The sequence below is a fragment of the Spermophilus citellus genome (genome assembly GCF_964194105.1).
Source record: "Spermophilus citellus genome assembly, chromosome: 6".
In the NCBI taxonomy this organism is placed as follows: Eukaryota; Metazoa; Chordata; class Mammalia; order Rodentia; family Sciuridae; genus Spermophilus; species Spermophilus citellus.
This window is the reverse complement of record NC_138187.1, coordinates 154,731,770-154,743,652: the sequence shown is the minus strand read 5'-3', so window position 1 is coordinate 154,743,652 and position 11,883 is coordinate 154,731,770. Positions and strand designations below refer to the sequence as shown.

The following is an 11,883-nucleotide window of genomic DNA, read 5'->3' as shown; positions in this document are numbered from 1 at the left end:
GGAAATAGTTAACATTTTAGAATCAAGTGCGTGAAAACACGGTTCGCCTGGGATCCATCAATCTGAGCCCGGGGGGGGGGGGGGGGGGGCTGGCTGTGCCCAATCTGACACTGGTCCTTAAGCGAGGAGGAATACCCTGCACAACACCTGCAGAGGCCCACTCGGAGCCTTCCCGAAGGCCAACGCGTCGGAGTACCAACACCCTAATTCACGGCCCCACAGTAGTGGGGCGACTCTTCCCTCAGGAGCCCCCTTCTGGTCCGCCGCGACTTCTAAAGGCACCGCGGGCGTGTGCTGGAGCTTTGATCTGGGCCGAGCGTTTGCCTCAAGACTTTGTTCTCGGGTTTTGCAGGAGAGGTGCCGGCGCCCAGGCCCAGCTCCACCGCCGACTCCGCCAAGGGCCGCGCGGGCGGGGTGCGGGCGCGGTGGCGGGGCCCCACCTGTGCGTCCTCTCAGCCCTGAGCTGCCGCGTTCGCCGAGGCGAGCCCCTCCCCGCACAGGCGCGCGGCGGGGGTGCTGCGGAGGGTGGCGCGCGCCGTGGACACCGGTGCCCTGCGGCAGTTGGGTTCCGCCGGGCCCAAGAGCCGCGGGCGGGCGGCGCGCGAAGACCCCGCCGGTCGTGGCGCTCCGGGCCCGCGCGAGCGCGCTCGTTTGGTGCGCGCGCGCCCGTGTCTCCGCCCCGCCCGCCCAGCGCGCGCCCCCGCCAGGGCCGCTCTCCTCCCCCTCCCCGGCGCGAACGGGGTGGATCCCGCGCACTCCCCTCCCCCGAGCACCAGCGGCGGGCGCTGAATGAGAGACGCCGACCGCCTAGGTCGGCTGGCGCTCTCCTCGGCGGCTGCGGCAGTGGCGAGGCGTGACGCCGGAGTCGCCTCTCCATCCTCCGAGGCGACGGCCGCGGCTGCACAGGTCGGCGCTGCGGCCCGCGGTGGTGCGGAGGACGGAAGGTGGGTGCGCTGCGCCCCCCGAGCGGCGCGGGGAATGGCGGCGGCTCCGGCGCTGCGGCGTGCGGCTCGCCCCCGGCGCGGGAGGCGGCTGCGGAGTCCGCCACAGGAGGAGGACTCCGGGCGCGCCTCCCGCGGCCGCTCTGGGGCTGGCGGAGGCGGCGTGGGGCGCCGGCGCGGGGACCCCCGGAGCCCGCCGAGCTCTCCGCCAGGCGGCGGAGGCCCGGGCCGCCAACGCGCTGTGCCGGCGGCGCCTCAGCTGCCCTCAGGTGAGCTCGGACGGCCCGGCGGGGCCCGCCGCCCGGCCACACCCCCTCCCCTGCACCCTGCGCCTGGTCGCCGAGCGGCCGCCCGCGAGCCCGCGGCCGGGTGACCTGTTGCGGGGCGGCCCGGGCCGACCAGGCTCCGCGTAGTGCGGGCGGCGGATGCAGCCCCGGGTCGGCTGGCGGCGCGGCGGGGGCCGGGTGCGGGGAGGAGGAGGGAGATTCTGGACGTGTCTGATCAAACACTTGCAAAGCCGCGATATCTTTCTGCAAATATCCGGAATGCCACTGCCGTGTCGGATTAGGGAGCTCATAAACACCGTGCTCGGGAGGGGAGCTGGGGAAACCCGAGCCGTCCGCGAGGAGCTAATATCTGGAGCACGGCGGCGACCTGTGCGAGCGGGGCCCCGCCCGCCCCCCTCGAAGCCCCTTTCCTGTAGCGCCGGGTGGTGTAGACGCAGCCAGTTTCAGTGTCCGTGGGCGTGTTTGGGAGGGAGCTGCGAGCTGATAGGAGCTACCTTGGTGCAAATGTTAATTTGTTTGAGCTGGGAGGGGTGAGGGAGGAGGAGGAAAGGGCGCTGATGTTAGCTGTGGAGGAGGGGCGATCGAAACACCCAATTTCTGTTGAGGAAGCGCTCCGAAGGGTGTTTGCGCCCAGTGTTTACGACCCAAAGTGGAAACGCACAGGCAGCGATTCCTGTAGCTTTATCTTCTGAGTCCTGGGTCGCCCCCCCCCCCCAACTCTGTAGTTGCTATAGAGAGCTTTGTTTTCGTGCCAGTGTTTATTAGTTGACTTTGGTGCTTTGTTAATATTTACCATCAGATCGACTCGTGGTCAAGTCTCTTTGAAGATGACCATTAGGATTTTGGGAAACTTTTCAATCCGTGCTTGCAGGGTATTGCAGCGTGACACTGAACATATCCTCAAAACCATAATCGTGTTCCACCCAGATAATATGCTTATACCAGCGGTAGAATCAAATATAATAAGTGTATTAGTATTACTGCTGAATATCCTAGTCATGAGAATTATGAAGGAACTTATATTCAAACTATTATTTTAATAAAAATAACCTCTAAGCTTTATAGACGTGAAGTTGATCATGTGGCGTCCCATATTTGGAAAATGCCCTAGCCAGATCTATAGATCAGATGTAAGGTCTTTCCTTCAATGCCATTTTGAATAAATAATTTAAGTGTAATTCTTTTAAATTTAACTCAAAATGGTAAGATCTGTCTTTTTCCCATTATATTCCACCTTTCATTGAATTAAGGAATATGACTTCACATTCTCTGGGTGGAACTCTGGAAATATTACTAACTTTGCCTAATTATTCCAGATTACAACAGAAATTTAAAGGTAATGCTTATATATCTAGATGGTCATATGCCTTTCTGACATTTATTTGTAATATAAAGAATATTCTAAAATTCTCTGAGACAGAATATGAAAAAACTGGCTTTGTAAATTAGATGCACTTATGAGTAATATTTGTGTGTATTTATATACCTAGTACATCTTTTTCAGTTTTTTATGTCATGACAGTTGAGACCATAGGGTGTAGTGAATGATATGTAGATGAAATTAATTGTTGCAATTTGAAACTCTTAGTTTTGGCCTCTAGGGGTCTAGCTCATGTGGTACCTACTTGGTCCCAGTTATTCCTCCAGATGTTGGGGATACATCAGGGAAAAAGACAGGTCTGTGCCCTGAAGGAGCCTAAATGGTAAGTGGGCAAATCTGTTAGGTTAAAAGCTTCATAAGTAAAAAATACTTGAATATTGTTCATGTTTTTCTTCTTAGAGGGAGTTATTACTTTGTGAACAAAAGCATTAATACAACTGTTTCAAAAACTGCTTATGTTTATACACATTAGGTGTCTAGTTTCCAAATATATCAAGGATAAACATTCCACCTGAAGTCAGATGCATGGTTTATGTGTGGCTAAACAATCCTATTCTTTTGGTTTATATAGTTAAATGTTTGTTGAAAATACTCTTGGCATTTACTGGTTTACAAGGGTGTCTAATTGTTTTTCACAGTGTGTTTTTAAAAAAAATCACCTTTTGTTTTTAGTGAACCAGTGCCCTGTTCTTCCACAGAGTCACATAACCCTCACTGGCAAAATGAAGAAAATTTTTACTTGGAGTGTTTGGTTTTCATCGTGGTGAAAATATGACAGATATTGGTATAGTTCTTTACAACTTTGAAAACTCTTTTCATATATTATTTATACCTAAATATTTTATTACTTCTTATTTGCAGTGTTAACATTGATACTTGGTAGGTATTATTATCTTGTTAATTTAGGTCAGGACACTAAAGTTTGGAGATGTAAGCAAACCGCCAGCAAGCAAGCAGTGAACCCAAACTGGAATTATAGCTTCTACTAGAATGTAATAGTCCCCCTCGGGAGTGTGTAGAGTTTGATGGGGAGAACATGAACACCTGATGCTACAACTCAGCATCTACTAAGCTATTGGTTTGCATTTCCAGAAATTTCTAAGATACTTTTAAACCTTAAATCCAACTGCTAATTAGAATTTAATAAGCTTATTTTCTTTTGTAGGTTTAATTTAAACCTGTTTATTTTAACTGGGCATAGTGGCACTTACCTGTAATCCCAGTGACTCAGGAGGCTGAGGCAGGAAGATCACAAGGTGTGAGGTCAGCCTGGGCAACTTAGTGAGACCCTGTCTCAAAAATTAAAAGAACTGGGGTTGTAGCTCAGTGATAAAGCACCCCTGGGTTCAGTCACAGTGTTGGAAAAACAACAATAACAACAAGAAGCATGTTTTCTATCAAAGAGATATAAAATGAAGACAGGTTGTTTGGGTTTATCTTTAATAGTACAAGTTTTTGAGAATAAGATGTATTAGAATGAACCTGATTTTTTTGAATATGAGGTTTTTGTGTATTTGAAGTAAAGTGGTTACTTCTTTAAACTTATTTGGTTTTCCATGAGAGTATAATTAGATGGCTTGAATGAAGTCTTTGGAAAGAAAAACTGATGTATTGCATTACCCTATAAATGATTTCTCTAATGTGCTTTGCATTCCCATTGGTTTCTCAAGGGAGTGAATGAAGACTGGCTGTGATAAATTTTAGTGTCTTGGAATTAATCTTTCCCCCTTTTTAATGCTTTATAATGGAATACCCCACCACCACCACCACCATACTGGGAATTTGAACCCAGGGGAATTTTACTGCCCTTTTTTGAGACAGGGTCTCCCTCAGTTGCTGAGATTGGCTTAGTACTCTAGAACCTCCTACTTCCACCTTCTGTGTGGCTGGGAATGCAGGAATGCACTAAATTTATAATGGAATATTTCTTGGTTAATGCCTTCAGCTTTTGATTTAGGAAAACTTATATAATAGGGATATAACACTGGTATCTAAAATGTATGGCTAATTAGATTTATCAGAAGAATATGGATTGATATATAGATAGATATACATGTCTGTATTTTGTAATACAGCAATGTTCTTACGAGTGAGTTTGAGGAAATTTGACAACTTACATATGCCACTGCAGAAAACTTCTGGTACTGACTATTGAGTGACACATTGCTTTGAACTGAGAGAGGCTTGAAATGAAGCCTTTAACTTGAATTTAGTAGATACCTTTTGTTTCTCAGAACATATTTTTCTTCTCTGTTTCATAGTTTGCTCTCCTTTTGTTGTTTTTTTTTTAATTTATTTTTTTATTGGTTGTTCACAACATTACAAAGCTCTTGACATATCATATTTCATACATTAGATTGAAGTGGGTTATGAACCCCCAATTTTACCCCAAATGCAGATTGCAGAATCACGTCGGTTACACATCCACAATTTTACATAATGCCCTATTAGTAATTGTTGTATTCTGCTACCTTTCCTATCCCCTACTATCCCCCCTCCCCTCCCCTCCCATCTTCTCTCTCTACCCCATCTACTGTAATTCATTTCTCTCCTTGTTTATTTTCCCATTCCCCTCACAACCTCTTATATGTAATTTTGTATAGCAATGAGGGTCTCCCTTCATTTCCATGCAATTTCCCTTTTCTCTCCCTTTCCCTCCCATTTCATGTCTCTGTTTAATGTTAATCTTTTCTTCCTACTCTTCCTCCCTGCTCTGTTCATAGTTGCTCTCATTATATCAAAGAAGACATTTGGTATTTGTTTTTTAGGGATTGGCTAGCTTCACTAAGCATAATCTGCTCTAGTGCCATCCATTTCCCTGCAAATTCTATGATTTTGTCATTTTTTATTGCTGCATAGTACTCCATTGTGTATAGATGCCACACTTTTTTTATCCATTCATCTATTGAAGGGCATCTGGGTGGTTCCACAGTCTAGCTATTGTGAATTGTGCTGCTATGAACATCCATGTGGCAGTATCCCTGTAGCATGCTCTTTTAAGGTCTTCAGGGACTAGTCCGAGAAGGGCAATAGCAGGGTCAAATGGTGGTTCCATTCCCAGCTTTCCCAGGAATCTCCAAACTGCTTTCCAAATTGGCTGCACCAATTTGTTTGCTCTCCTTTTGTTCTTGAAAGACCCTTCCTGAACACCTTACTAAATGGCATCCACATCACACTGTGCCCCTACCTTGCCTTTTGTTCCTCTATGGTATTGATTTGTCTGATGTACTGTTATTTGTCCTCCCTGTCTGAATGTAAGCTTTCTGAGGATGAGGACTTAGTTTTGTTCACTACTGTTTTCCCAGCACCTACAAAAGTACCTGCCTGACACACTTAGCTAGTGCTTAGATACTTGGGGAATGACTGAATTTATTGGTTATAAGTGATAGGAAAACTTTTTTTATTAATACTTTAATAAATACAGCTGTATAGTTAAAAAGAAAGTCTTACTTACAAGACTTATATTGAAAACCCTGGTCCTCTGCTTCACTTCTAACTTTTCCTCCCAGGTCCTGCTCTCAGAGCAAACATGTTCAATACATTTAGTTGTTTCTTCTGATATTTATTCTCTTTTCTTAGATTTTTTTGGTTTATTTTCAATCTTGAATACATGGTTCTACTGTTTTGTTTTTTAATTTTTTGTGTTCTCTGTTGGATTCATACTGTGGAAGATGAATCTGTGCTTTAGGATTCTTATGCCATATTGAACTTCTTTCCCTTTATGTTCCTAATACAATTATTCTTTTGGTAAAATGAAAGTTCATTGTTTATATTATTAAGACTTTGTAATTACATTTACAGTTCAATTTTGGCAGTGTACAGTGATTGTATTTCTTGGTGTTAAAATTCCTTTTTTCCCTCTTAGTTTCCTGTTTGTCTCTAATGTTATACCATTATACACTCTCCCAAGTATCTTCAAACACATTAGATAATTGATCATTCATTTTTTTTTTAATTGGGAAAATAGTTCTTGAGCTCTATATTCTTGCTCTCATCTGCTCTCTTGGGCTCAATGTAGGCTGTATAATTTAGCTTGTGACTTCATCATGTTTCTGAGAATTCTTTTTTGACTTTTTCTTTTGTCGGAACCCAGGCTTTCTGTATCCGTGTTGTCCTCTTTTTTAGTTTACTTCTTTGTTTTGGTGAGTATCTTTTGGTAACTTTAAAGAAAAGAATGTATGGTAAGGTGAACTTTTTGAAGTGTTTGTATTGCTGCAAATATTTTTCTCCTATCCTGATGCTTCATTGATAATTTGTTTGGACTAGATAAAAAATTCCAAGGTGAAAATATTTTTTTTCTTAAAATATGAGGAATTGCTCTATAGTTTTCTAGCTTCAAGTGGTTGTTGAAAAGTCTTAATGCCAAAGTCTTCATCCTTTATGTGTGACCTAGCTTCAAGCTCTTTTCACTGTCAGGGGTATATCTATCTGATATGCCTGATATTTTACATGTCTTGCTGGAATCTTCATTTCTTTGCGTGAAACTTAGTAGGCCTTCGGCAAATAATTTTCTCTAAAAGGTTAGTGGTAAGTATTTTAGGCATTGTGGGCAATACAATCTTGGTTTCTTAACATTCAGTTGCCGTTGTAGAATAAAAGCATCCACAGGCAGCATGTTTGATCTGTGCACCGATTCAAAGATTGTTATCTTTTGCTTTTCTAGGAGTAAGGAGAGTTACTATACAAGTGGGAGAGAAGACAGAATATATGGATAGAGACATGATGTGGTAGCTTGAGGAAGTTCTCATCCGAGTGTTTGTATTTCTCACAGTGTATAACCAGAATCATCATCTCAGAGTAAGGAAGAATGGGAGTGTGTAATAGAGGTTTGAGAAGAGAATAATATATGACAGAGTTTGAGTGTGACACTGTTACATACATGTCTGAAATACAAAGTATTGGAACATCCCACATATTGCTGGTGGGTTTGAAAATTGGTACAATGGCTAGAAGATTCTTCGGGAGCATCGGCTGATGCTCTGTATATGCGCTATATAATACAGTAGTTTCACTTCTGGAATAGGACCAGTAGAAACCAGGATGTACATGCATCAAAATACATGTATGTTAAAAGAAAATTGGTCTATCTTCATGACCTTGACAACAAGTGACACCTATAGAAAGAATAACAACAAAAAAATAGATAAATTGAACATCATTGAAACTAAAACCTTTTGAGCTTCAGAGGATGCCATCAAGAAAGCAGAACGACAGCTGGATGCAGTGATGCATGCCTGTGATTCTAGTGACTTAGAAGGCTGACATAGGAGGACTGCTAGTTGGAGCCTAGCTGATGGACAGTGAGATCCCATCTCAGTATAAAAAGTGTTAAGGGTGTAGCTAATATTAGTGGCCCCGGGTTAAATCCCCAGTACTGGGAAGAAAAAAAAAGTGATAAGATAGGTCAAAGAATGGGGGGAAATATTTGTACGTCTGTAATAAGAACCTTGTTTTCAAGATATATGAAAACTCTTGAAACTCTGTAATAAAAAGACGATCCAATTTAAAAGCAGGCAGAGGGTCTGAATAGACATTTCTCCAGAGAACTCTACAAATAGCCAACATACATGTGCTTGACATTATGAGATAAATACAACATACATGGGCTTGATATTATGAGGATACCATTTTATAGTACTAGGATGACTCAAGTGAAAAAGTACGGTAATAACAAGACAAGGATGTTGAGAAATTGGAACCCTCATATACTCATGAGAATTTAAAATGGTGCACCTCCTTTGGAATATGGTCTGATGCTTCTTCAAATGATTAAATGTAGAGTTGCATATGATTCCTCTCCTAGGTATATACGCAAGACATGAAACGTGAAAACATTCTCCACAAAAACTTACACTTGAATGTTTATAATAGCATTATTCCTTGTAGGCAAAAGGTGGAAACAAACCAAGTGTCTGTCAGTGGATGGACAAACAAAATGTGGTATGCCCATACAATGAAATATTCAGCCATAAAAAATAACATATTGATACATGCTGTGACATGGATGAGCCTTAAAGATATTATGCTAACTGGGCATGGTGGCACATGCCTGTAATCTCAGCTGCTGGGGAAGCTGAGGCAGGAGGACTGAATTCAAAGCCAGCCTCAGCAACTTAGTGAGGCCCTAAACAGCTCAGTGAGTCCCTGTCTCTAAATAAAATATAAAAAGGGTTGGGGATATGGTCAGTGGTTAAGGGCCCTTGGATTCAATCCCCAGTACCAAAAAAAGAGAAAGAAAGGAAGAAAACCTTATGGTAGATATAAGAAGCTAATCACAAAAGACCATATATTAACTGATTCTGTTTATACAAAATGACAGAATAGGGAGATCTATAGAGCTAGGAGGGGGGGTTAGTAGTAATTTGACTGAAGCCAGGGTGTGTCAGGGAAGTTAATAGCTAAAGGGTAGGGGATTTCTTTTTGAGATGGTGAAAATGTTCTAAAATAAACTGATGATAGTTCTGCATGTCTGTGAATATATTATAAACCATTGAGATGTATACTTTAAATGGGCAAATTGTATGATATATGTGAATTAGATATCAAAGTTTTAAAAAAGAATATGGGAATAAATATTAAGTAGTGTGGCAACATTGCCATCATATCTAGTTGAGAAAAGCAAGATGCTGAGGAATATATGGAATTCCATTTTTTTAAGCAAAAAAAAAAAAAAAAACAACAAAACCCCCGTGCATGTGTGCAGGTGATCTTGTAAGGGGAGAAAAATGTTACATACCAAGTGAAATGTTTGGTATCTTGAGGAACTAGAGTGGGGAGAAGGAGAGAAAAAGAGACAGTAACAAAAACAGCATGTACGGTTAGTTGTCTTGGTTTTAGGAACCCCCACCTGCCTCCCCTCCCCATGGATACCGAATTTGAGGATTTTATAACAGATTTCTTATCTGCACAAATGATATTGCCTCTTGTCAATTCACAGGTTCTTCATCCCATATAAAAAATGGTAAGAGTATTTGCATTGTAACCTATGTATCCTCCTCTGTATTTTAAATAATCAATCTTTAGATTACTTACAAATACCTAATACAATGTGAACACTATATGACTAGTTATACTGTACTGTTTAGGGAATAATAAAACTTGTACAGGTTCTGTACACAACCATTGTAAACCTAATTGCATAGTATAAAAACAAGATTGGAAAGAAGTAGTGCTAAAGAGGCTGAGAATCTGAATTGACAGGAGGCTACGGTATGCCAGGACATTGTGTGGATTAAGCCTCATGCTGTGTGCACATCAAATTTTACTGTTTGGAACTTTCTAGAATTCTCCCTGTGTGCAGTTTTTTAGTCCATGGTTGATAGATTTGGAAGTCACAGGTATGAAGGGTCCACTCTCCAACAAAGATCTTCATATGTAAAATATAAGTGTTACAATGCAAATGTTAGTAGTTGTCTATATGATGGGATAGCAAAAGGGGTTTTTTAAAATAGTTTTTCTGGTTGATTGGTTCTTTTTATTAATAAAAACATCTAAAATTTAGGCAATAAAAATAAGTTTGGAAATCCCCAAAACCAGGTATGTGTAAAACTGCTCATAACAACTTCATTATCACTACCAACTAGAAACAATGCAAATGTCCATCAACAGCAACAACAACAAAAGATACCTAATTTGTTGTATCATCTTACAGTGGAATACTATATAGTAGTGAAAAACAAAGCTGCAGCTATCTACTGCACACCTGTGAATATCACAGACAAAATGTTGATCCAAAAAGTCCAGTCAAAAAGTCATCAAACAGAATACCTCAGCTAGATGCACATTACGATATGTATGTATATTGCAATAAGCAGTGAAACATCAAATCAAAATGAAACTTTTTTTTAAAACTTCAACAAGAGGGCTTGGGATTGTGGCTCAGCGGTAGAGCGCTTGCCTAGCACTTGTGAGGTCCTGTGTTCAATCCTCAGCACCACATAAAAATAAATAAAATAAAGGTATTGTGTCCAACTACAACTAAAAAAAAAAAAATTAAAAAAACAAAAGAACTTCAACATGAGAGAACCGTGCAGTTCTCTTTTTTCTAACTTATTTCAGAACATAATGTCTTCCAGTTTCATCCATTTTACTGCAGACAAGCAGTTCTAGAGCTTACACATAAAGTCTTTTTTACTTTTAAGGATTCTTATATTGCATTCCAGGACAGGGTCTATCATTTTTAATGGTTGCATTGTGTCCTGTCATGTGCATATCATAATTTAAGCAATCTAACTTCGGTTGTTTCTAACTTTTACATATTATAGTGATAGAGCTAATATCTGTGTTTGTAGGCAGTCTTATGTGTTTCTGGTAATCCCTTTAATGAGTTCCTGAAAAGAAAATTGAATGGTTGGAAGTTAAATACATTTACATACTCGCTCATGGTGTATGAGTGTTTCTGTGTACCCTTATCTTGTTTGGTGATTAGCTTTAATAAATATGTATTGACTTGTTCTGAAATAAATGTTCTGTAAGTGTTTAATTTCAATTTTTAAAAAATTGGAGTTTTTTTAAAGGAAAAATAGTAGAACAAAACAGACATTATTAATTTATGTATATATGTAACTGCATGACCAATATGATTCTACAACATGTACACTAAGAAAAATGAGAAATTGTATCCCATCTATGTATGATATATAAAAGTGCATAAATGCGTTCTACTGTTGTGTATAACTAATTAAAACATAACAAAGCAAAAAAAGTGGAAGAGCAGATTAAATAATTATGAGAAAGGAAACAGTAAATATCAAGCGAAAATTACTGTTTTCCTGCTTCCTATTAATTAGACAAAATCAGTGAAACAAAAACCTTTTTTTTAGGAGGGATTAATAATTTTGAGAAAGGTCTTACTGGATAATTGGTATCAAGAATAACGGGTGACATAACCAGAGCTTACAGATAGCAAAAGGATAACAAGGAACCGTATGAACAACTTTATGCATATAAATTTTTAATAGAGATGAAATGGGACTCATTCTTTGAAACATACATACTATTAAGCTATTTTCAAGAAGAGTAGGTAGCTGGAAAAACCCAGTGTCAAATAAATTGAATTTGTGATTAAAATATTCCCAAAAGACAGGAAACACTTTAGCCTCAGGTGACATCACAAGTAAATTCTAAATATTTAAGCAAGAAAAAAAATACCAGTTCTATCAGACACTTGCAGAAATTGCAGAGGAGACGAAGAATTTTCCTAACATTTTGTTAGGGTCAAATTAGACAGAAATGTTATAAGAAAAGTCTACCAGAAACAATCCATATGAACATA

At 40.9% G+C, this 11,883-nt stretch overlaps 1 protein-coding gene across 3 annotated transcripts in view; it reads left to right on the top strand.

Annotated features, from left to right (window-relative positions):
- Window positions 1–773: 773 nt before the first annotated feature.
- RALGPS2 (Ral GEF with PH domain and SH3 binding motif 2) overlaps window positions 774–11,883 on the top strand; it is a 189,158-nt gene continuing 178,048 nt past the window's right edge. The window contains exon 1 of one of the 3 annotated variants that reach the window (XR_014022789.1): window positions 774–944. The gene's annotated coding sequence lies outside the window, so the exon portion shown is untranslated. The remainder of the gene's footprint in view (window positions 945–11,883) is intronic. The other 2 variants (XM_081300263.1, XM_081300264.1) reach the window with 2 other exon arrangements.